The sequence below is a fragment of the Marmota marmota genome, unplaced genomic scaffold, assembly GCF_001458135.2.
Source record: "Marmota marmota marmota unplaced genomic scaffold, marMar, whole genome shotgun sequence".
Lineage (NCBI taxonomy): Eukaryota > Metazoa > Chordata > Mammalia > Rodentia > Sciuridae > Marmota > Marmota marmota.
In genome coordinates, this window is record NW_025999982.1 from 9,384,069 (window position 1) to 9,406,334 (window position 22,266).

At 54.1% G+C, this 22,266-nt stretch overlaps 1 long non-coding RNA gene across 1 annotated transcript; it reads right to left on the reverse strand.

Annotated features, from left to right (window-relative positions):
• Window positions 1–375: 375 nt before the first annotated feature.
• Window positions 376–16,615, reverse strand: LOC125617451. The gene is made up of 2 exons (XR_007348454.1): window positions 10,973–16,615; window positions 376–1,669 (listed from the first exon to the last, which is right to left on the reverse strand). It is a non-coding gene; the product is annotated as an uncharacterized LOC125617451 (long non-coding RNA).
• Between the last annotated feature and the right edge of the window lie 5,651 nt (window positions 16,616–22,266).

The following is a 22,266-nucleotide window of genomic DNA, read 5'->3' on the forward strand; positions in this document are numbered from 1 at the left end:
GATGGAACTATCTGGAACCCTCAACCACAGGAGAAAAAACTACCCTTCCTCAAAGGGTAGAGATAATTTCCTGTATTCCCAGAAAAGCATGTCTGACGGATGAAACAACAAAGCGTGTGATCCCAGCGGCGGGGATGCCTGTTAGGTTCTGTGCCTTTGTGGTCGGAAGAAGTTTCCTTCTCATTGAGTCTGTTCCAAATTCCCCACTGTGCAGGAGCTGCAGTCAGTTCCAGGGGAATTCACTGACCACCAAGGGAGGCCTCCTAAATAGTCCCCAGGTGGAAAGGACCCCGTGACCTCCTGAAGGCTCTCAGCCTTGGGAAGGAAAGAGGGGGGAAGATTCCAGGTTCCGGGTTGGTTCTGTTTTTTTCTGAGCTCCCTCTGGCACAGGAGGTGGTAAGAAGGCCTGGTGAACTGCAGGAAACAGAATAAGAATGTCTATATAATCCCCATGCCTTAGGCAAGGCCATTCCAAGTCCCAGAGGCAGTCATGGGTCCCCATGGGGTCTGGGGGGCATTGGCTTGGCCCCAGTCCAAACAGAGCTGGGGTGGGGAGGTCTCTTATGACTCCCAGGGGCCCCCAGCCCTGCCCATAAGATTCCATGGGAAGGGCAGAGGACTTGGGATCAAAACATTTGGGTTCACATACAGGCCTTGTGGTGAACTCAATGTCTGGCATGGCTTCCATCTCCCCATTGGTCCACAGGGCTTGTCAGCTGGGTCCTCCTCTCTCACAGTACCCTGCATGGGGATCCTGGCTGTGGGACCCTCTGCAAGGGTGAAAGTGTGGGCAGAGAAACTTGTCTTCGGTATCATTGCTGTTCACTGTCACTCTACCCAGGCCCACTGGGAATGTCCGTGTACAAGTCCCTGCTTTCTGCCCCTTTTAAGTTCCTTTCGGAATGGACCCCATCCATCTGCCCAGGTAGCCACACAGCCATCTGAGGGCCCCAGGCAGTTGCAGCATGATCTCTACCTCTCTTTACTGGACAGGGGCAGAAAGGCCTCGCCCAAAGCCATGGGTGTTTATAGACCGTGCAGCAGTGGACCTGAGAAAACGTGAAGAACTATATTCATCTCTCTGGATTCTAAAGGCATATTGAGTAGGCAGGCTACCTAGCACAGTGCCTAGCACATTGGAGACACTGAATAATACAAGTTATTATGTTATCTGGCCCAGTGGCTCCCTAGAGGTTATGAAGGGTGGCCATGGGGCCCTCTGGCTACTTCCAATATTGAAAAACAGCAACCTGACTTCCCCGGGTTAAGTGTGCACTGTTTGATTTGGAAGGTTCTTGTACAGGAAGCAGAAATGAGGTCAGTGGTACATGCTTTCAACATTTTTAATTCATTGTTTTTGGTCTTTTTCTGTTTTGCTGAGGTACACATGATCCCAGCAAAATGCACAGATTCGAGGAGTGTGTTGGCGGCCTTTTAAGAGGTGTGTACCCCTGTGCGACCACCTAGTGGAGCCAGACAACAGCCCCAGCACCCCAGAAGGCTGCCCCCAGGACCCCACCCAGTGGGCAGTTGTAGTCCGACCTCCAGCACGGTGGCTGAGTGTCACTGATCTCCAACAGCATGTAGAGGCTGGGATGGGCTTCTGTATCTTTCATGCAAAAGAATCACTCTGCCAAGTAGAAACACTTGGCACTGGTTGATCCAACTCCTATTTGTAATGAATAAAGATCAGAAAATAGTGAGTTACATGAGGAAGCCAAGGCTCCAGAAGGAGGCCTGCAAGTCACACTCCAGTGCAGCAGAGCAACCCTGGGACCCAGACACACTCTGCTGGGATGCAGGAGCTGCAGGCCGGGGCAGGTGCAGTCTGAGGCTTGTTTTTAAACCTCTTAGCCCCCAGCAGGACTGGGGAGGAGGGAAAGGAAGGGGAGGGGAGGAAGGGCAGCAGCTTAGTGGCCTCCAGTTCCCACAGCCCAGGCCTGTCAACCCCAAGTCCCAGCTCACATCCCACAGGAAAGGGTGGGAGCTGGCGCCTCGGCCTGACCAGCCTGTCTGCCTGGGGCAAGGTGGGACCACTGTGCAGCTCACGGGGCAGCTTCAAAGGCCTTTCCAGACCAGAAAGGCGCCCATTCTATACCACAGGGACAGTGCATGAGGCCTACCCCACGAGGACTGTCACGAGTGGCAGACCAGGGAGGTGAGGGTGGGGGGACATGTAGGTGGAAGTGAAGGGGATGGAAAGGTCCTGGGGTGCTCCACCCATGTGACATGACATGCCTGGATCCAGCCAAGACACCCTGCATGCCCTTTGTCTCTGCCTCTTGCTGGTCCGTTGTCTCCCTGTCTCTCTTTCTCCTTCTCACACACACAGGTTGCTGAATCCCTCACCACGTTGTGCAGTCTAACGTTCCCCTTAGCAGGCAGCCCCCTTTTCCCATGTTGGAGTGGGGCCAGGAGACTGGAACCCCCCTTTCCTTGCCCCCTATACCCTACTCCTGTAGTGTCCACTCCAGTGTCCTGCCCGTGTCTACTCTGCTTTGTTCTCTAGTTGTTTACTGGCCACTTATTAAGCTCCCCAGGTACCAGGAAGCTTCCAGAAAAATTACCTCTCTTCTTTGGAACATCCACCCCTCTCCCCCATTAGGGCAGACACAGGACCATTGGCCATGCTCGACCAATAGCCCAGCAAACGCTCACTCATCCCAGGTCACCAGTTCAGCAAGTACTCCCTGTGTCCCTACCAGGCCCATGTTAGACCTCACGCAATCCCACAAACACCTCAAATGGGAGAGGGGAAACTGAGACTCAGAAAGGTTCAATGTCATGTTCAAGGTCACACCTCAAAAACAGTGAAGTGGGGATTTGAGCCCAGGTCTCTCGTGGATGTGTGACCACCACTGGCTCTAGCAGAGAGGAAGCCAGGGAGCACAGGAAAGACCCCCACGCAGATAGGTTACTGTCTCCTGCACTCCAAGCCCTGCCCTACTCCCATGTCATGCCACCCTCAGTGAACCCTTCAGAAGGTCCGCAGAGAAGCCCGAGCACCCCTCAGACCTTCCTGATGCCCCAGGACGTGGGACATCCCCAGCTGCAGACACTCTTTTCTGTTAAGTTGCCCATCCATGCACAGGAGCCCTGGAACCATATATCTGAATTTCATGGAGGCAGTTATCGTGGGCCGTGAGAGGGTTTGGAGGGGTTCTATCAAGGTGGGACAGAAATCTGATGACCTGGATCAGAGACCTGGCACTGGACCCCACTGTGCAGTGAGCGTGGAGGGAGAGGGTCCAGCCCACAGATGGCTCCTTAGACAGGAAAGGGGAAGGGGAAGGTCACAGAGGCTGCAGCTGTGGGTACCCCTCCTCCACTAAGCCTGCCCCCTTCCCCAGCAAGCAAAGGGCACTACATTTCCATGGATGATAGGTAGGTTAGCCCCTGTGGTCCCTGAGGCCCCAGTAGAACAGAGTTCCAATCTGGCTTTGCCTCTTCCCAGAGATGTGACCAGGGCAGGTGCTTGAACTCCCAGAGCCTCAGTTTCCCCCTCTGTACAACAGACGGCAGCCAACCCACCTTTCTCCGAGTAGGAGGGGAGGTAAAAGGAGTGGAAGCTCTGACACACCTGGCCTGGAGGGGGTGGTCTGCCGGTGTTAGCTCCCTGCCTGGTGGCCCCTGTCCTCCCGGCTGGAGTTCCGATGGCAGGGGCCTTATTGCTCAAAGCTTGATCTGCAGGGCATCGCAGCCCCTGGCGCTGGTTGGAACGCAGTCTCCCAGCCCCAGCCCAGGCGGACAGAGTCAGAAGACAAATCACCCAGGAGACTTATGGGCACCATCAAGAAACTACTTATTGTCTGCTGCGGACTTGGTTTCAAGCATGAAATTGGGTGACATGTGGAGGAGACAGCAGGGAAGTGGTGGCCCCAGGAGGAGAGAGATACAGGACGGACGGGGTACTCTGAACCTCACAGTGAACTTGAGCAAAGAGCCCTGCCTCTTGGGCCCCAGAAGAGCTAAGTGGAGACCATAGTGCAAGGCTCCAGGCTGGCTCTGTGCTCAGTGGCCTCACTAGGCACTGGGCTGTGGCCTGCCAGGTGGAGGAAGCAGTTGATGTCTATGGGGAACAGTCTAAAAGTCGGGGTGGCTACCACTGGAAAAGCCACCCGACCGCCGTGTGAGACACACCCATTCACACACCGCCTCTTGCACATAGAGATGCTCCCAGTCACATGCACACCTTCCTAGGGCTTGCCTCCCAAAGAACAGCTCCCACGGAGGGCTGACAACCTCAAGGACAGTGTGTGTCTGGGCACACAGGAGGCTCGAGGATGGTGAAGTCCCCGTGGCAGGCCTAGAGCCCACTGTTTCCTCCATCCTGCTCTGACCTTCCCTCCCACCTGCCTACACCCCAACTCCATCCAAGCAATGAGAAGTCCAAGGCCCACTCACATGAGGTTGGCAAGGATCTGAATTTTAATTGGTCACCTGCCTGATGACTCTCCTTCCCAGTACACAAACTTACACCGTACCATATCGCTGTGGTACAAATGGCCATGTGGTGCTCTGACTCTAGGGTCCCCTGCGACATGGCCACACACAGCAGAGGCTGCACCCAACTCTCAAGAACACTCACACAGAACAATGGCAAAGCCCACCTTGTCCCCAACCACACAACTGCAAGAGAGGCAGGGACCCTTGTCCACTCTGCCTAGGAACAAGTGACAGCTCTTATCTCCAGCTCAGAAACACACACCCACAGGCCTCTGTCACTGCTGTAGGTTGTACTGTCAGGGCCCCCAGGTTCACATGGATGCCAAAGAAACCCTAAAATGTGAGGCCAGAATCCCAGGCAGGTCTAGGGTGCCCAAGAGCGAGCTACTAACCAGGGGATCGACTGGGGCTGTTGGAGGGCGTATGATTTCACAGGTTCTGGAAAGGCCCTTGGGCCCCAAAATATCTCCCCTGAGGGTCCGGAAATCCCTCCTAACCCTCTGAGGTTTGCTGCCGGGAGCCCCTGAAGCTCTCATAGCTCACACCCTGGGAGAAGCAGCTGACAGCTGGCCGGAGGGTGGCCCAAGATGGGCAGGGGTAGGAGTGGTGCCAGTCAAAGGCCAGTGCTCAGAGGCAGGATGTCATCTGCCAGGGCTGCCCTGCCTGCCAGCTCTTGCCAGGAGGGGGCACCCTGCCCCCCAAAACTTGCCCAGGGCTGCTCCCCGAGAAGCCAGCACCCCCTGGCCAAGGAGGAGGGTCTGACGAGGGGATATTTCATCACCCTTTCCACATACATGCCAGGGAAAGAGTCCCATCCCAACTGTCCCCTAAGGAAGGCGAATGCAGAGATCAGAGGGGGTGGGAGCACTGAGAAAGGGGAGGCGGAGGGACAGGAGGGGAATTAACCAGGTTCCAAAATAGCACAGTTGGTTCTGCCTCACTTCACCCGGCACGGTGTCTGGCAGCTTCTGCTTTCGATGTGACTCATGCCTGGTGGGGGCAGGTCCGGGCGGCCAGCGCAGGCCGAGGCACCGGATGACCACAGGCAGTAACGCAGAACTGCCTGCCACGGAGCTGCTCTCCCCCACTGGGCGCCCCTGCCCTGCCTGCCAGGAGATCTGAGAGCGGTCAACAGCGGCACCATGTCCACAGGCTGCTGGGCCAGGGTGCTGTCCGTGGCCCAGCACACTCAGCTCCAGCGAGGCTGGCCCCCCAGGCCCGGAGCTCTGCTTGGCTCCTACCCCGCTGGGGACATTCGGCTGGCTTTTCCACCCCACCAGCCAGAGAAGCCTGAGGACACCTGCCCTGAAAATCGCCCTGCCCCCCCCAGAACTGACTTTCTAGAACAACATTCCAATGATCCATCCGGGCCAACCACTTGCCACCATCTCCTCGGGGCACACACAGGTACGACAGGAACATGAAGGTCTTTCCCCCAAATTCCCACTGACCTGTCCTTGAGCCCCATCCCTTTTTTTGTCCTTAAATACTACAAGAAACCTTTGCCCTTACCAGGACAGAGAGAAGAGTGGAGGGTTGAAGTGTGCGCGCTGGGTGTGGGAAGAGCGTCAGGAACTCTGCTCTCCCCCTATAATTATCTTTATCTCCATGCCCTCTGCCTCCCCAGCTCCAAGGCTCAGAGCTGCTCTACTTTCCCCCACGGCGGTGAAGCTCGGGCGGCAGGTGCCTCAGACCTCCTTCCTGGATCGAGATGCCTAAGTTTAAACCTGAGACAAGAATGGACAGCCTCCACTTTCAGTCCCTCCTGCTATCACACCACACCCCAGCCTGGAAGAAGTGCAGCCACTTTTCTATGCAAGTGGGGTACAGAGATGCAAAGGGTGGCATCTGGCCCTGGCAACTGGCTTGGAGTGGACGCTCCTAGTAAGCTGGGGGGAATGTCAGAAGTGATGAGGTTGGTCAGAACAGGCACCCACACTCCCGCCCTGGCACACACGCCCTGCCCAAACCTGGTATGGTAGTAGAAACGTCAAGGGGTTAGAAACCCAGCATCCCTGCCCCTGGCCCAGTGCAGTTTCCAGTGGGAGTGTGCAGCCAGGCCAGCTAGGCCCAGCCCTGGCCCTGCTCCCCACCCCCACACACAGGGGCCCTACCTACACCACTTCCCTCTTTTTTAACTCTTGCTGTTCCCTCAGCCCCATAAGGTGGGAGACCTGTGTTGGGAGGCTGCAAGGTCTGGGTGGAAGCAGGTGCAGCCAGAGGGAGGAGGCTGCTCTCCAGGAAGCAGGCATTGGCAGAGCTTCCGCTGGGGACAAACAGGGGTGCCTTAGCCTAAGATGACTCCCAGTACTCCATGAACTACTCTAGTTCTGATGGAGACACACAGCAAGGGCACCAGAAGGTTCAGCTCCCGGCTGCCTAAGGGGCAGCCACGTGGCAACCATGGGGCCGGGGAAGAGATGGGGGCAGTGAGAGAAAGGAAAGGAAGTCAGAAAACCGCTGCAATCACGGTCTCAGAATGCTGGAGTTGGAGGGGATTGACAGCTCCAGGCCTGGTGCACTCGGCACATGGGCGCCTCCTAGGAGAGGAGGGAGCACAGAGTTGCTACTGGCCTGGGCTGGGCCTGGAAGCGCAGCCAGGGAAGGGCGGGCTGGGAGAATCACATTCACTCATGGAGGAAGGTCCTAATAGTTTCCTCTTTTTTTTTTTTTTTTTGTACCGAGGGATTGAACTCAGGGACACTCAACCACTGAGCCCCATCCCCAGCCCTATTTTGTATTTTATTTAGAGACAGGGTCTCACTGAGTTGCTTAGCACCTTGCTTTTGCTGAGGCTGGCTTTGAACCCGCAATCCTCCTGCCTCAGCCTCCCGAGCCACTGGGATTACAGGCATGGGCCACCGTTCCGGCTAGCTTCCTCTTTTTTGTCCAAGGCACCTAATAGATTCTCTTTATCTGTTGAACACATAATTGCAAGGCCTGGGCTTGCTGAGGACAGCAGAAGCCATCAGCCACCCCACATATGCACATCCCCTGGGCACTCACTGTCCAAAGGCTGCCCACCACAGTACTTCTACCTGCCAGGGCTGATGGAATAGCACCCTGCCCTCCCCCTGGGTCCCCTAGGCAAAGATGCCAGTCCCTCTGCTAGGGAACTCTAAAGCAAGTCCCATGAAGCCCCCAGGGAGAATTCTTGTGGGCCAGGGTACCCACAGCAGTCACCTGCTCCTCAATGTGCAGTTCAACAGTCCCTCCTCTGCCCTGTCTCACAGATTCTGCTCTTGCAGGTGCTCCCTGGGGGAACCCCCAAATAAACTATTTGCACTCACATCCTTATGTTGCCCACGGGGGACTGGGCAGGCAATGTTGATCTGGAATTGAGCACCTAACACTAACAGCTTAGAGAATGGCCCATAAAAGGGACAGGGGGAAAGGGATTTGGCCCACCTGTGGGGAAGCTGAGAGGCAGCATGGGAACATTCGTGGGGAGATGGTGGAGGGGCTGGATGCAGGGACCAAACGTGCACCTGGAACTTTCCTACCTGTGGGAAGGTAAGACTGCCCTCAGAAGCCAAATTGGGGAGATGGAGAGAAGAAATAGGACTCTCCAGGACGGCAAGTGGTATGGAAAAGAAATCAAATGCTAACGGGATCAGCAGCCCCGCCTTGCCCTCCACCCGCAGGCTGCTTCTGAGCAGAGCTAGGGAACTCCAGCATTCCCCACTCATTCACACATCTGTCGTGCTTCACCTCAGAAGTAGGCACTGGGGACATTGATGGAGGTCCTCTGACTCAACACTAAGAGTGTGCGTTTTGAAGGTTAGAGCTGAATCTCCGATCTGTCACTTACTAGAAGTGTGACCTTCAACAACGTACTTAAATTCATAGGATCTCAGTATCCTCATGTGTAAAATGAGAACAATGGCCATCCTGGAGAGTTTCTATATGACTAAATGTAAATTATCTAATTTATAAAATATAAAATAATGGATAGATGAATGAATGGATGGCTGGATACAATGGATGGATGGATGGTTGTACATAATAGATGGATGGATAATGGATGGACAAGTAGCTGAATGTTTGAAAGGAGAAGGGAGGGACACGTTTGTTGTCTATAGTCGGGTTCCCATCTGGTTCAAAATTCCTTTCCACTAAATTTCAAGCAAAACAACAAGATCTCACTACTTCCTAATTAATCTGTTATGGAAACTTATATTTTCATTTATCAGGATGACAAACGTAAAACAAGATCCTTCTAATGAGCCTTAGTCACACTACTGGGGGGAGGGTCATTCCTTGAAAAATATACAGGGCTATGCTAGAATGAGGGGATCCTCCTGGCCCTGCCACCATCACACCCGTCCCCAACACGTGGTCATGTCATGTCAGACCCTTCTCCCCTCCAGATCAGCTCCACCCAATCTCCTACTTCAGAGAAGGTGGGTCGGGATCCAGGAGAGGAAGGGGCAGCCAGATGAAGGCAGGACAGGGAGAGCAGGCTGCGCCAGCAAGGAGAGGCTATTTGGGGTAGAAGTGAGTATTTGGGGTGGGAGCGAGCCTCAGATGGAAGAGGAAGAAGAGTAGAGAAAATGATGTATTGTCCTGGGAGAAGTGGAGAACAAATAGCCCTGAAGACCAAGAAACAAAATGAGCAACAAGGAGAGGTCATCCCCTGCTTTATCACCCCATAGCTCCCCACCGCTCTCCAGATACAGGCCATGCTCCTGGGGGGGGGGGCCTTTCAGATGACCAGGACTCTCGCCCCCCAGTAGCCTTGGGCACAGCCAAGGGGACCCTCTCACTCACACCCAACCCAACCTGGCTCTCCAGCCTCCTCCTCTCTGGAGGTGCTGCTCCGGGACCTCCCCCTCCACAAGCAGCTCCCCTGACTTTGCCCTCCTCTGATCCCCATTTGAGAACAATTACTTCCTCTGCTCCAAGCCAGCCTCTGTGCCTGGCACAGGAATACAGACTGAGAAAGCCAGCCGCTGCCTTACTTTGGAAAAACACCATTAACCAATATCACAACTGTACTTCTACTACTTGCCACTCTTCCTAGTACTGCGACCACTGAAGCCTGCGTTGAACACTGAGCTGTTTGCCAGGAACGGTTTCTCAGGGCACCACAGATTACTTCATGTGGCCTTCCCAACAAGCCTGGGAAGGAGGGAAGTAAATTAGAGTACCCATTCTGCAAATGAAAAACCGAGGCCCCAGGAAGTTCCCGTCTGGTTTTCTAGCTAGCGCGTGAGGTCCTCAAGCTGTCGCTGGGCGTACCTCCCACCAGCCTCGGGCAGAGGGCACTCAGATGTGACCCTCATTCACATGCTGTGGGCTCACCATGCCCAGTCCTGTGGCCTTGGGGAAGAGGTGTTGACCGGCTGTTGGAGGCAGATGAGCCGGGGTAGCATGGAGGAGGAGGTGAGGCTCCAGGGTGGGCTAGGAAGGACCCAGCCTCCATGTCCCCTTCCGGCTTCTATCTTCCCCATCTCTCTCTGTGGCCCAGCCCCAGCCTTTCACAATCCTGTGGTCTCTGCAGAATGCTCTGTCCCTTTGCTAAGAGGGCTCAGGTGGTGCTGAAGGAGGGAGCCAGGCCTCAGGTCTAGGATGGACAGGACAGCAAGGACGGTAGGCTGCCGATGAGGAGCCCTTGCACTTCCACAGGCCCTAGAGAATCAGAGCCGATGGAGTGGGTCTAGTCTGGAAAGTGGAAAATCAGGGCAAACCCCATCAGAGCCATGTCTGGGCACTCTCACCTTAGCACAGAGGGACAAGGTCCTGGGCAGTAGGCAAAGGTGGGATCCTTGCAGTGAGTAGCTGGGCTGCCCCCTGGTAGACTCACAGCCCAGAGACCCCTTCAGGCTGAGCAGGAGGGGCAGCTCAGGCCAAGCTCTCAGAGCAGAAGCATCAGGAGCCTCACACTCCTGCCTGGGGACATGAGGCTTCCTGACCAGCCTGCGGAGCTTAGGCAAGGGGTCCAGCCCCAGTTCTGACCACACCTCTACCATATTCCTTTCCAGAAGTCACAGAGGATATACAGTGTGGGTAGAGTGGGGAAACGGAGGCACAGAAGCTGCCCTCCTGCTTTGGAGATCTGCCCTGCCTGCCCAGTCGCCAGTACCCTCCTTGACCATGAATTTCCTCACCTATCCAAGCACCTGGAGATTTCAGACCCTTCCATTCCCGGGTCCCCTTCTGCCCCGGGGACACAGACTTCCCAGAAGGAAGCCTGACTTGCTTCCCCAGTTGGACTGTGGAAAGAAGGAGCCTGCCTGCCTTCCCGGGAGCATGGCCTACAGGCTGAAGGGGCAGCAGGATGGGGCTCAGAGCCCCGCACCCAGCTCCAGGCAGCCTGGGTCCCACGCAGCGCCTCTGCTAGCTGCAAGGCCCAGGCAAGTTCCTAAAGCCCTTGATATTTCAGTGTCTCCCTCTGTGAAAGAGGCTGTCTCCCTGCTCTTATCTCTCAGGCTGGTACTTTCTCAACTATCTATCTGAGTGGTCCTGGCCCCTCACCCAGGACACGCCCCCCAGTCACCAGTCTCCTTCCTCCCTTTCTCCTCACCAGGGGCTCAAGGGCTCAGTCCCTGGCAGGGGTTGCTGAGGAGTTGTCGGAGCCACTGCTGTTGATAGAGCTGGTGCCAGGCCTGCGGCGGGCACAGGGCCCAGGCACACAATGGGGCTGTGTGTGCACCCAGTGTTACCCTGGAGCGGGGCTGGGCAGGCTGGCATCTGGGGTCAGGCCAAGAATTCATTTCCCTGGAGAGAGCCTCCCACCCCCTCCCAGGCAGCACAGCCAGGCCCAGGGTGGGCAAGCACTACCCACTCCTCTGAGCCTGAGGAGGGGACAGGAGCTTCCCAGATGGCAACCACTGGGGAAATGGGGACTCCTGAGTCTAGTGGCTGATGGCTGCTCACGAGAGGCATTTTGGATCCATTACATAACCTGGGGTTGCAGCCTCCCAGGTGACCAGAGAGAGGGTGCAGAGGGCAGGGGCAGGAAAAGATGCAAAAGAGTCTGGCTGAGATGCACCCCCACCCCTGAAGAAAGGGCCTCCCTCCTCTCTCTCTCCCCGGCTTGCCAGGCCCTGGGCTCAGTACAGGTTTTCTGAGGCACCCAGGACTTCTGGCCAGCGGGCCTGCACCAGGGCCTGGGTGCCCCAGGAGGGTTCTGGCTCACTCCCCAGGGGAATGAGTCACCAGACTGCTGCAGCCAGGGTAGCGGGCTGAACGGTGGGCAGGTGGAGCTGTCCTCACCCCTCCCTGGCAGGTTTTCTCAAGCTGGAAAACCACTGGGCTGGTGTCTGGTGCTGAGCACAGCGTCCCAGCCTGGCCTCAGCAAGCCATTTCCACTGGGGCAGAGATTGCCAGGTCTCAGGATCTGGGGGGCTTGATGCTGACTCCTGTGGCTGCAGATGGGGTGAGCCCACCCCTCTGAAATGCCCTAGAGGGGTGTCCAACTCCAGGTAAAGGCAGCCCCTCATCCCGAGTGAGAAGCAGGTCTAAGGCAAGGGGGAGGGAAAGACAGGGCACCTGTGGCAGCCGGGAATGGAAGAGCAGAGCCATCTCGTACCCAGGGCGGTGGCCCAGACAGGGAAGGCCCCTTTGCTGAAATCACTTTCCATTCTCCTCGGAGCTCGGGGAAGCACCTGGCAACAGGAGCTGACTGTCCTTGCCCTCTTGCTGGCTTGATGACATTTCACACACTCCCTCACACCCAGTCATAACGATACAAATGTGTGTCCCTACAGGCTGTTGCCCATACTCCCCGAAGGCCACACGTAAGATTCATAGTGGTGACTTCAGGTCAGTGGACACAGCTGAATGACCACCCACCCCCTGACACCCAAAAACCCCAACTCCTCACAGGATGGGCCACACCTCATCCTGTGGGTGCCGGACAGTGTGATCTCAGAACGCCCTGGCTCTGAGGGCTCCTGCCTCGTCAGAGGAGAAGAGGACCAGTCAGGCCAGGACCGTGTCTACCTTCACCCTGAGAATTGCCCTGTGCCCTGAGATCAGAGGCTGCGGGAGCTGGCAGGAGCCTTCGGAAGCTCATGTCACAGATGATCAAGCTGAGACTCAGATTGGGGAAGTGTCATTGTTCAGAGTTGTGACCAAGGCTGAGTTTTGAACCCAAGGCTGAGCGAGCTTCAGGCTAGTCCAAGAAAGCAGGGACAGGAAAGGAGGAGGGAGGGGTGCGGAGGGAAGAGGAGGTAGGCGGGGAACCGCCACTCGGAGGCACTGCTTTCCAGGGATGCTAAGCTGGTGTCACCTCATCCTTTTATCTTTCCCTTTTCTTTTTGCAGTACTGGGGATTGAACCCAGGGTGTGCTACCACTGAGCTACAGCTACATCCCCCGATTTTTTTTTTTTTTTAGACAGGGTCTTGATAAGTGGTCCAGGCTGGCTCTCCAACTAGAGATCCTCCTGCCTCAGCCTCCCATGGTTGGGGTTATGCCACCACACCTGGCTCCATTTCATTCATTAACTTTAAATAATTCTTGGGTACCACCCACATGCTGGATGTGGCTGTATTACCCCTCCTCGTGGAAGTCCTGGCTTCTGGGACCAACTGTTATCTTCAGGGCAGCCCAGTCCCAAGAGTGCAGGGAAGCAAGGGGCCACACTCAAAGCTTTACCCCAGAGCAGCTCCCACACCCCGAGGGGGCCTGGCACTCTGAGTACCCAGTGCTCACACAGGATCCAGTCAAGCGCAGGGGGAGGACACAGAACAGAAAGGCAGAGAGACTGGGAAGTCACCCACCAGAATCCCAGGCGGACTCCAGCAACAGAACCTTGTTCTCAAAATGTATTGGGAACCTTGACACGTAAAACATGAGAATGAAGCCGCTCAACAGAGGGCCAGACCACCTAGACCCCTGGTGGTACCTCTCCCCGTCCCAGTCAGCCATCAAATCACCTCCTGGGGTTCTGAGGGAGAGTCTGAAGACCACAGTTTTCTCTGGCTTCCTGGCGTTACCGAGGCCCAGAGGAAGCAGGGGCGGTGCACAGCTTGCATAGCTGAGTTAGCACAGGGCCACAGCCTGGCCCTCCAAACTTCCGGGCCAAGCTATTCTTTTTTTTTTTTTTTTTTTTGGTATCAGGGATTGAATTCAGGGCCACTCGACCACTGAGCCACATTCCCAGCCCTATTTTGTATTTTATTTAGAGACAGGGTCTCACTGAGTTCCTTAGGGTCTCATGGTTGCTGAGGCAGGCTTTGAACTCGCGATTCTCCTGTCTCAGCCTCTGGAGCCACTGGGATTACAGGTGTGCACCACCACGCCTGGCCTGAGCCAAGCTATTCTTGACAACTCCCAAGGCAATGGCACCCAGCTCACATGTGGGAAAGGGACACAGCAAGAGGCCTCTCCCAAAAAGAATCTCACAGGTTCAGGTCTAGTATACACCCTGCCCATGGCCTAGGGGCTGTAATCTCTGTCTTGCACCTAAAGAAGCAAGCAGGCCAGGGGAAGCCTATCGGGTGAGCACCTTTGGCCCAGGCTCTCCAGCTGGATGGCACCCCATCCCCAACCCAGGACCTGGACCTGGAGCTGGAGTGATGAGCTCATGAGGGAGCCATCAACACCCGAGCAGAGCACAGACAGGGTACCTCTTGCCTGCCGAGCTGCAAGTTGTGGCAGGTGCAAGAAGTACAAGACTCTGTCCCTACTCTCTTCCAGTCCCCAGAAATGCCCAAAGGGGTCGCCCTGCCACCCCATCCCCTTTGGTACTGGCTGCACCAGATGTTGGTGACACTTAGAAACAGAGCTAAAAATAGACTCTATAATGAGTCAGTGCTAAGAATAACGTGGGCAAACAGCCTTCCGGCAGAGGACAGCTCCTGCCAAGGAAGCATCACCTCCTCCCCACCAAGCCTGGCACCTCCTGGTCTTTCACTGGGAGCCCCCATCCCCGCAGCCACAGGCAGGAGAGGGTCTGGAACAGTCCTATCCCAATGGCTGTGGAACAGTCAGAAGCACTCCTGGTACAGCCAGTGGCCAGCACCCCTCCATGTGGAGTGGGAGCACCCAAGGAGTGGGCAGAAGCTGGCGACCACCTGCTCTCAGCAGAGAGACATGAGTTTCCTCCCAACTCTTAATACCAGCTCTCAACAGGGAACAAGCTCACCAGCACGCCTCACGTCTCACATGTGAAACAGATCCCCAGAGATAGGCTGACTGGGCTACTCCCAAGGTGATCAGGGCAAGAGAGACCAGAGAGGGGCAGCAATACATGAAGGGCAAACGTCAAACGTGGGGGTGAATCAGACATAGGAGTCTTAACACACGCGATCCCATGGCCAGGGGCCTCCTTCATTTTTGCATGTCCTCACAGTCCCCAGAAATTATCAGAATTGTTAGACTATGGACCCTTGTCCGTGGATGGAAAATTTAATAGAGTATGTTCACGTATGGTGTTGGAGCCAGACTTCCCAATGGCTAGTGCAAATGCACATCATGATGAGCTTTTTTATACAAGTGAGGAGACAGGCCCAGAAGACAGAGGTGATTTGCCCTCTGCTGCCCGGATGAAGGCTTAGTGCCTGCATCAGCCTAGAAGTGTCTTCCAGGGGCCACACACTGGGCATAGCTCCACCTCTCAGCTGTGAGGGAGGGAACAGGACACAGAGGGAGGGGGCCAGAAAGAAGACACAGAACCCTCAGGAAGGACCCCACCACTGAGCCGTATCCCAGACTTCATTTTGCTTTTTAAAAATAGTTGTACATGCTTATGGGGTAGAAAGAGATGTTACAATATATGGATACAATGTCATTAACATCGGATACAAGCTAATTAACATATCTAGCATATCCTCAAGTGCTTATCATTGTTGATGGTTAGTACATTTGAAATTTATTTTTAGCAATTCTGAGATGTACAACACACTACTTATTACATTCACTATGCTGTGCAATATAGCTCAAAAGAAAAAGGAACTGCTTCTCCTAATTGAGGGCTTTGTATGCTTTGATCATCGTCTCCCCATGCCTCCCACCCCTATTTTCCACTTTTTCTTTTGATTTGGTGATTCCCACCCTCCTATACCTATTTGACCACAAAACCCTTCCATGGAAAATTCTTGGGAAACCTGGAGTAGATTTAGGGTCACTAATTCAAATGCCTGCAGGGGTCAACAGGAGATAGGACAGCTTGAAACAGGCCCAAACAAAGAGCATCAGGACCTGCAGTGAGCTGCAAGTCCTGGAAATTCCCAGCAGCCCTGGGGGTTCAAGCAGTCTAGCTCTTCTGTCCTACTGAAGGCCTCCCCCCAGGCCCTTCCAGGACTTTGATCGCATCTGATCCTTAATAACCCTACTGAGAGGGACAAGGAAAGGTCAGCACCCATTAAGAATGCTGGGGCCTGGTAGACAGATGACCAGCCCAGAGTCCCACAGCAGATTATTGCTACAGAAGAGAAATAAAGTGGGTCCAATGTTTTGGGCCTTTGTTGTGTATGAAGCACTTGATAGACCTCATCTCACAACCAACATTTGAGGAAGGCACAGAGGAAGAAACTAAGAAACTCAGTCATTGCCCAAGAGTCCCATAGCTAATAAGTCACCCAGATCTGAACTCTGGCAGCCTGAATCCAAAACTCAAGCCTGAGACCAGCTTCGCCACTCACTAGCTAGGTAACCTTGTTTGAGAAACTTGGCCTCTCTTGGGCTTCAGTTTTAAATCAGAAGATACACAAAAGTGCTTAGCAGAGTGCCTAGCACACAGTAGGTGCTCAGTATCTGTGATCTTTCATTCAGCAGCACATTGTAGGGTGGGAGGTCATGCCTGAGCATCTGGGTGCTATGCTACGTGGGTTGGAAGCCACCCACAGTTTCCTGGAAACAGGCCCCTGCCAATCAGTCCTGAAGCACTGCCCCACCACAGCAGCACAGACCTCCAAGCTGGGTTCTGTAGGAGATTCAATGTAGGCTGCGGCTCTGGAGGTTGGGAGTTCCCAGACCTAGGCCAGACCAAGGCCAGACCAAGGCCAGACCTGGCTGTCACTCTCTGAAGTCCTTTCTAGGCTACCTCTGCTCAGAACCAGGGACAGCCCCAGCCTGTTGCAGGTCACAGGCTTCCCCCTATAGCTCCTCCCACTGCCCTAGGTCACAGGATGGGGAGGCAGGGGGGCTCTCCAGTCAGGCAGCTGATGTCCTCATGACCTTCTCCAGCCCTCCCAGCCTTAGAGACAATAATAATAACCCCCGAAGATCTCTCCACACTTCCTGCAGCCAGTTCACCCACATTAGGTCACAGTTGGGCATTGCCACCAGAGGGTGGTTGACCACTTTACAAGGGGAGAAACTGAGGCCCTGACTGAGGCAAGCACTTACCAGGTCAGAGAATTATACAGTAGAAAGTCTCCTGGCTCCTGGAGCAGGGCTCAGGGCTTAGAGCCAGCTCTCAGGCCAAACCCACCAGAGCCACCAGGGTTCTGGAGGGTAGGGGAAAGTTCAAGAGGCTCCCAGGACCATGGCAAGAGAAGGAAACAGCTGAGCCCTGGGCCCTGGACCCTGGGTTCCTACTCATGTTCACTGCAAGCTGAGGGGAGCATCTATAAACCTGAACCTCCCTTCCCATACTCGACCCAGTCAGGGGAAATGGACACAGCCCTCACCAAGTGCCCTCAACCAACCCTCTGCTCAACTCACATGGACATCTCCCTCCAGGCCTGGCCCTGCAGCCCTCCACTCACTGGTCCAGACCCCAAGCCAACCATTCATGCCAAGCACCGTCTCCACCCAACACGTCAGCACCCCCAGGAAGCCCTCCGTGACCACCCCTGCACTCCGCCTGGGCTTACCCACAGGTTTGGCAGCCACTTTGCTAAGAGCTGAACCCTGACTCCCCAGCCAAACTGTTAGGTTTACCCAAGGCAGGCAGCCTGGCCCAGCCTCTGGGGCTGGGTCTCGTACTCAGTAGCTACCCCATGAATCCTGCACAGGAGGGAGAGTCTCCAAGGCAGAGACAGAAAAAGTTTGTGACAGTGACTCACTGAAAGATACACTTCATATTTCATTTCACCTTGGATATGTGCATGTGCATGCATGCCTACACACACACAAACAACAGACACAAACACACATACCACGAAACAATGTGCTTCACAAAATAACACTTAACCAATACTGTAATTTTCTGTTCTTTTTTTTTTTTTTGTACAGGGGATTTAATCCCAGGGTGCTTTACCACTGAGCTACATCCCCAGCCCTTTTAATTTGTATTTTGAGACAGGGTCTCATTAAGTTGCTTAAGGTCCTGCTAAATTGCTGAGGCTGGCTTCAAATTTGTGATCCTCCTGTTTCAGCCTCCTGAGTTACTGAGATTTCAGGCATGCACCACCATACTCATCTCTATTGTTTTTCATTAAAAAAAATGTTCATGGAGATCTACTACACAGATGTCATGACCAGATTAGGGTCCAGTTAATGGTTTTGATCCACAGCTCAGAAAAACATCCTTCTAAGGATATGTGTGTAGCTGACCCCTTGCCTGGTGCACGGCCCCCTATGCAACAGGAGCTTAAAAATGGCATCCACTGTCAGATACTTGGAGCCAAGTCTGTGCTAGGTATTTTACCATCTATCTCAATCATCCTCACCGCACTCTAGCAGGTAGGGACTGAGGAAACTGAGGCTCAGGGTCACGTGGTAAGTGGCTTGGACAGAGCCAGGTCTTCATGACCACGGCACCACGTGCTCTCCGGGTGAGTCGTCTTCAGCCCCCCTCTCAGGTATACACACTGGCAGAAGCCCAAGCTCCTAGGAAGTCCTCTCCAGCTCCAACTACTGAAAAGCCACTCCTTGTATTAACCTACTCTTGGTTGGGGACAGGAGAAAGACACGAGAGGGCTGTTGGCCAGGTCCCAGGGCTTCACAGCCACTCTTCCTTCCCCTCATGGCAGCCCTGCTCCCCATCCTACCACCTCCAGCTAAACCCATTGAGGGGCAAGATGAGGGATTCCCCAGGAGGGCCTAGTGGACCATCTACCATCCCTCCTCACTGACATTACTATCCTGGGGCAAGTCCCTGGACCCCTCTGTGCCTCCATGTATAAAAATGAGGGTAATTGAATCCACCTCAAGTGCAACTGTGAGGGAGGGTGAGCCAATACAGGTGAAGCTCTTGGCACAGCACAGAGCCTACTAAATGTGAGCACTTACTGTGATTCCCAGCTCCAACTCAGAGCCCCACACTGAAGGCAGTTTCCAGGCTGGGGATGTTTCTCGCAGCACAGCACCTGCCTACCTATGTTCTAGCACTTGCCTACCTGAGTTCAACCCCCAGCACTACAAAAAAAAAAAAAAAAGTAATTGACACGAGCCTGGGTCAGTTTTTGCACACCAATATACTCTGCACAGGTAAAATGTCAACCTGGGCAGAGCGATTACTTAGTGGAGACCAGGCTCTGTTCTACGCACTTCCTGTAAACTAAGTCTTCTAATCCTCAGAATGAACCCACTAGGTAGGAATGATGACTGTCAACTCCAAACGGGGACACTCCCAGTGCCAGATGAAAGTGGGATGTGCTGTGGCCTGGCTGGTGCCATGCTAAGTGACATTTTCACCTGAACTTTGAAACGAGCTGGGGAGATAAGGAAACTGAGGCAGGCTCTGGCCTATTCCTGGTTTCCTGAGCTTTGCGCCACACTGGGCTCCTCTTTGAGGCTGGGCACTTGGACCTCCGGCTCTTCCATCCGCCCCTACCTACTCTCAGCCCTACCCCTGCTCAGGGCCATCCCTATGGCCTCGAAAGACTTACTGATGCCAGTGCAGCTGCTGGCCTTGTCCCCATTCACCCACCCACCACACACTTGCACATACATGGGAGAGGACAGGGTCCTGCAAGGAGGCCCCTGGAAGGAGGTTCAGCTTGCGGGGGGGCAGAGCCAAGGGCCACATCCCCACCCCAGCCCCGGCCCCAGCCCCAGTTTCCTCATTTTCCCCAGCACTGTTTCTTACCCAGCCCCCTACACCTCAGCCCGAGAGGAAGTTGCACAATCCCCTGGGAGCTGCAATGTGGTGAAGGATTACTCACAGCACAGAGGGAACCGCGCGCCCCAAGGCCTCTCACTCACACCCACAAGCTTACCCGAGGCAGAACAGCTCCAATCTCACCAGCCCAGTGCTCCAGGCCTCAGAGTGAGCCCACCTCCCAGATGGAGGCTCTCACAGCTGCGCCACCTCAGCCTGGGCCCAAAGGTCCCCAGACACGGAGAGGGAGAGACACAGAGGGGCCATGATTTCACTGGGATCAGAGTCTTACCAGGCCTAGGACAGTCCAACCCCAACCCATGCCTCCTGCCAGTCCCACCCGGAGGACACTACAGTTCACCACCTCTCTGGCTGACCATACTCCCGCCACCTTGGCCTCTGGGCACCCAGTTCACAGACTTTCTCTAGCCCCCTTTGAAATGGAAGACCAAATATCACTCTGTGAGGCTTTGGGAAGATCCAAGCCACCATGAGTTTTTCGCTTGTTGGAAACTCTTGCTACTACAGATGTGATTTGTGTGCTTCCTTAACCCACAAAACATTTCTCTAACACCCTGTCAAAGAGATGTGACAAAGACTGCATTTACTGCTATTTCTGGTGGCGAAGGCATTCCCACCTTTAGTAGGTACTACTCCTTGTTGAGAAGGCCGGCAGCCATTAAAGTATTATCAATCATCTACATCTCCAGGTGGATGAACTTACTAGGCCCTTCCGGGAGAGCATGCTTCGGGAATGAAGAGGGTATAGGGGAAGAGCAGGCCATGGCGCCTGGAGAAGGCAAACGTTCCAACCAGGTGAGGCAAGCCCCCAGACAGAGAGCTCAGAGAGGCCTGGAGAGGATCAGCCCTGGCTCTGGTCCAATCTAGGGCCTCCCTGGGATAGCAAACTCTGGAAAGACACAAAAGGCGAGCAGGAGCCTGGCCCGGGTGTACAGAGCCCCCAGCGCTGACCTCTGACTCCCACCCCCTCACGGCCCTGAACCTGCAATGGGGCCTCAGATAAGGAACATGATAAGCACCTCTTATCACCCCACAACCTTGGACTCCTGTCCAGCTCAGGACAGAGTCAGAAGTGGTTCTGCCTGGGCCCCAGGGCTCCCAGAGAGCCCTTGGTTTCTGCAGTCCTCATCAAAAGGCAGGGGCCCTGAGGGTGGTTCCCTACAGCCCCTGGAGCAGGAAGATCCAGGGCCAAGGCTCGCAGCTCATCACCTGAGGCCTCTGGCTCAGCAGACAAGGAAACAGTCACTGAGTTGGGAAGCCTCCTCCCCTGGACAGGGCCCCCACAAGAATGCTTCCCAATTGCCAGCGCACCCACCACCGCCCCATCCTGATGACAGCCCCATTAAGGGGACAGGCAGCCACCCTTGCTACTCCCATTTCTCAGATAAGGAGTCTGAGGCTCAAAGCACTGAAATGACTTCTCTGAGGCCATGCCTCAAGTTTATGGCAGATGTCAGCTTCCTGGCTCTTTTCGTAGCCGAGTTTCTAACTTCAACAGCACAACGCTTGTGCCAGATGATTCTTTGTTGTGGGGGATGCTCTGTGAATCTTAGACTGTTTGGCAGCATCCCTAGCCACCGTCATCAGACATTGCCAAATGTTCCCTGGGGGTACCGAATCACCCCTGTCGAGAACTATTACCTTAGAAGCAGTTAAGACAGACACCTGCCAATTCTAAGTGGAAGGTTACATGGCTGAGGGCTCTAGCCCTGGAGTCTCCCCGCCTCCCTTGCCAGATGTTCAGGCAGGAGGTCCTGAAGGGTGGTGGGTACTCAGTGAGCTCTGTACCTCTGGGAAGAAGATGCCCCCTGGGAGGCACTGACACTTGGGGGCTCCTTCTAAGACCAAAGGCTACCCTCCCATTCCCATGCAACACACCAGCCCCTTTTCTGGTAGTTAGTATTACAGAGGTCTTTCCATTATTTTGATCCTAGACTCTTGTCAGTAAAAAAAAAAAAAAAAAAAAAAATTGAGCACTGTCATATGCCTCTTTCTTTAGTGTCAATCCCTTGGTATCCCTGATACACTGATTCCTCCTGGATAGTAAAATATGCAGATGCTCAAGCCCCTTATATAAAGTGGCCCAGTATTTGCCTATGACCTATGCACACCATCCTGTATACTTTAAATCATCTCTAGATGACTTATAATACCTAATACAATGTTAATGTTATGTAAATCTTTGTTATACTATATTGTTTAGGGAAAGATGGCATCAGATGTCATCTCTGAACATCCAGGTTCAGAACAGATACAATTTTTTTTAGTTGTAGCTGGACACAATACCTTTATTTATTAATTTGTGTGGTGCTGAGAATCGAACCCAGTACCTCGCGCGCTAGGCAAATGCTCAACCAATGAGCCACAACCCCAGCCCTTAAACATTTTTTATCTGAGGTTGACCGAATCCACAGATGCTGAACCCATGCATAAAGAGGACCAACTCTATATAATGTTTAAATATATTAGGCACATGAGCAAACATAAACAAAAACAGATGACAATGGAAATGGAAATGAAACTATGGTGAGCTACTGCGACTCACTCACCGGGATGGCAGAAATTCAACAGTCCAACGACACCAAGTGTTGACAAGGATCCCGAGCAACAGGAACTCAGAGGAGTTGCCAGTGGGGAGCAGATTGGTCCAAACACTTAAAATATTTACTGAAGGTGAACTATGCATTGCATGCCTTGTGCCTGAACAATCCCACTCCCAGTTAGATACACTCTGAAGAAATCTATGTACAGATGCACTAGGAAGCACATACAAGGATTTTCTTACACTATTGTTCTTAGGAGCCAAGAAAGAAAAACCACCCAAATGTCAATGGATACCAGAATGGATACCATGTAGCA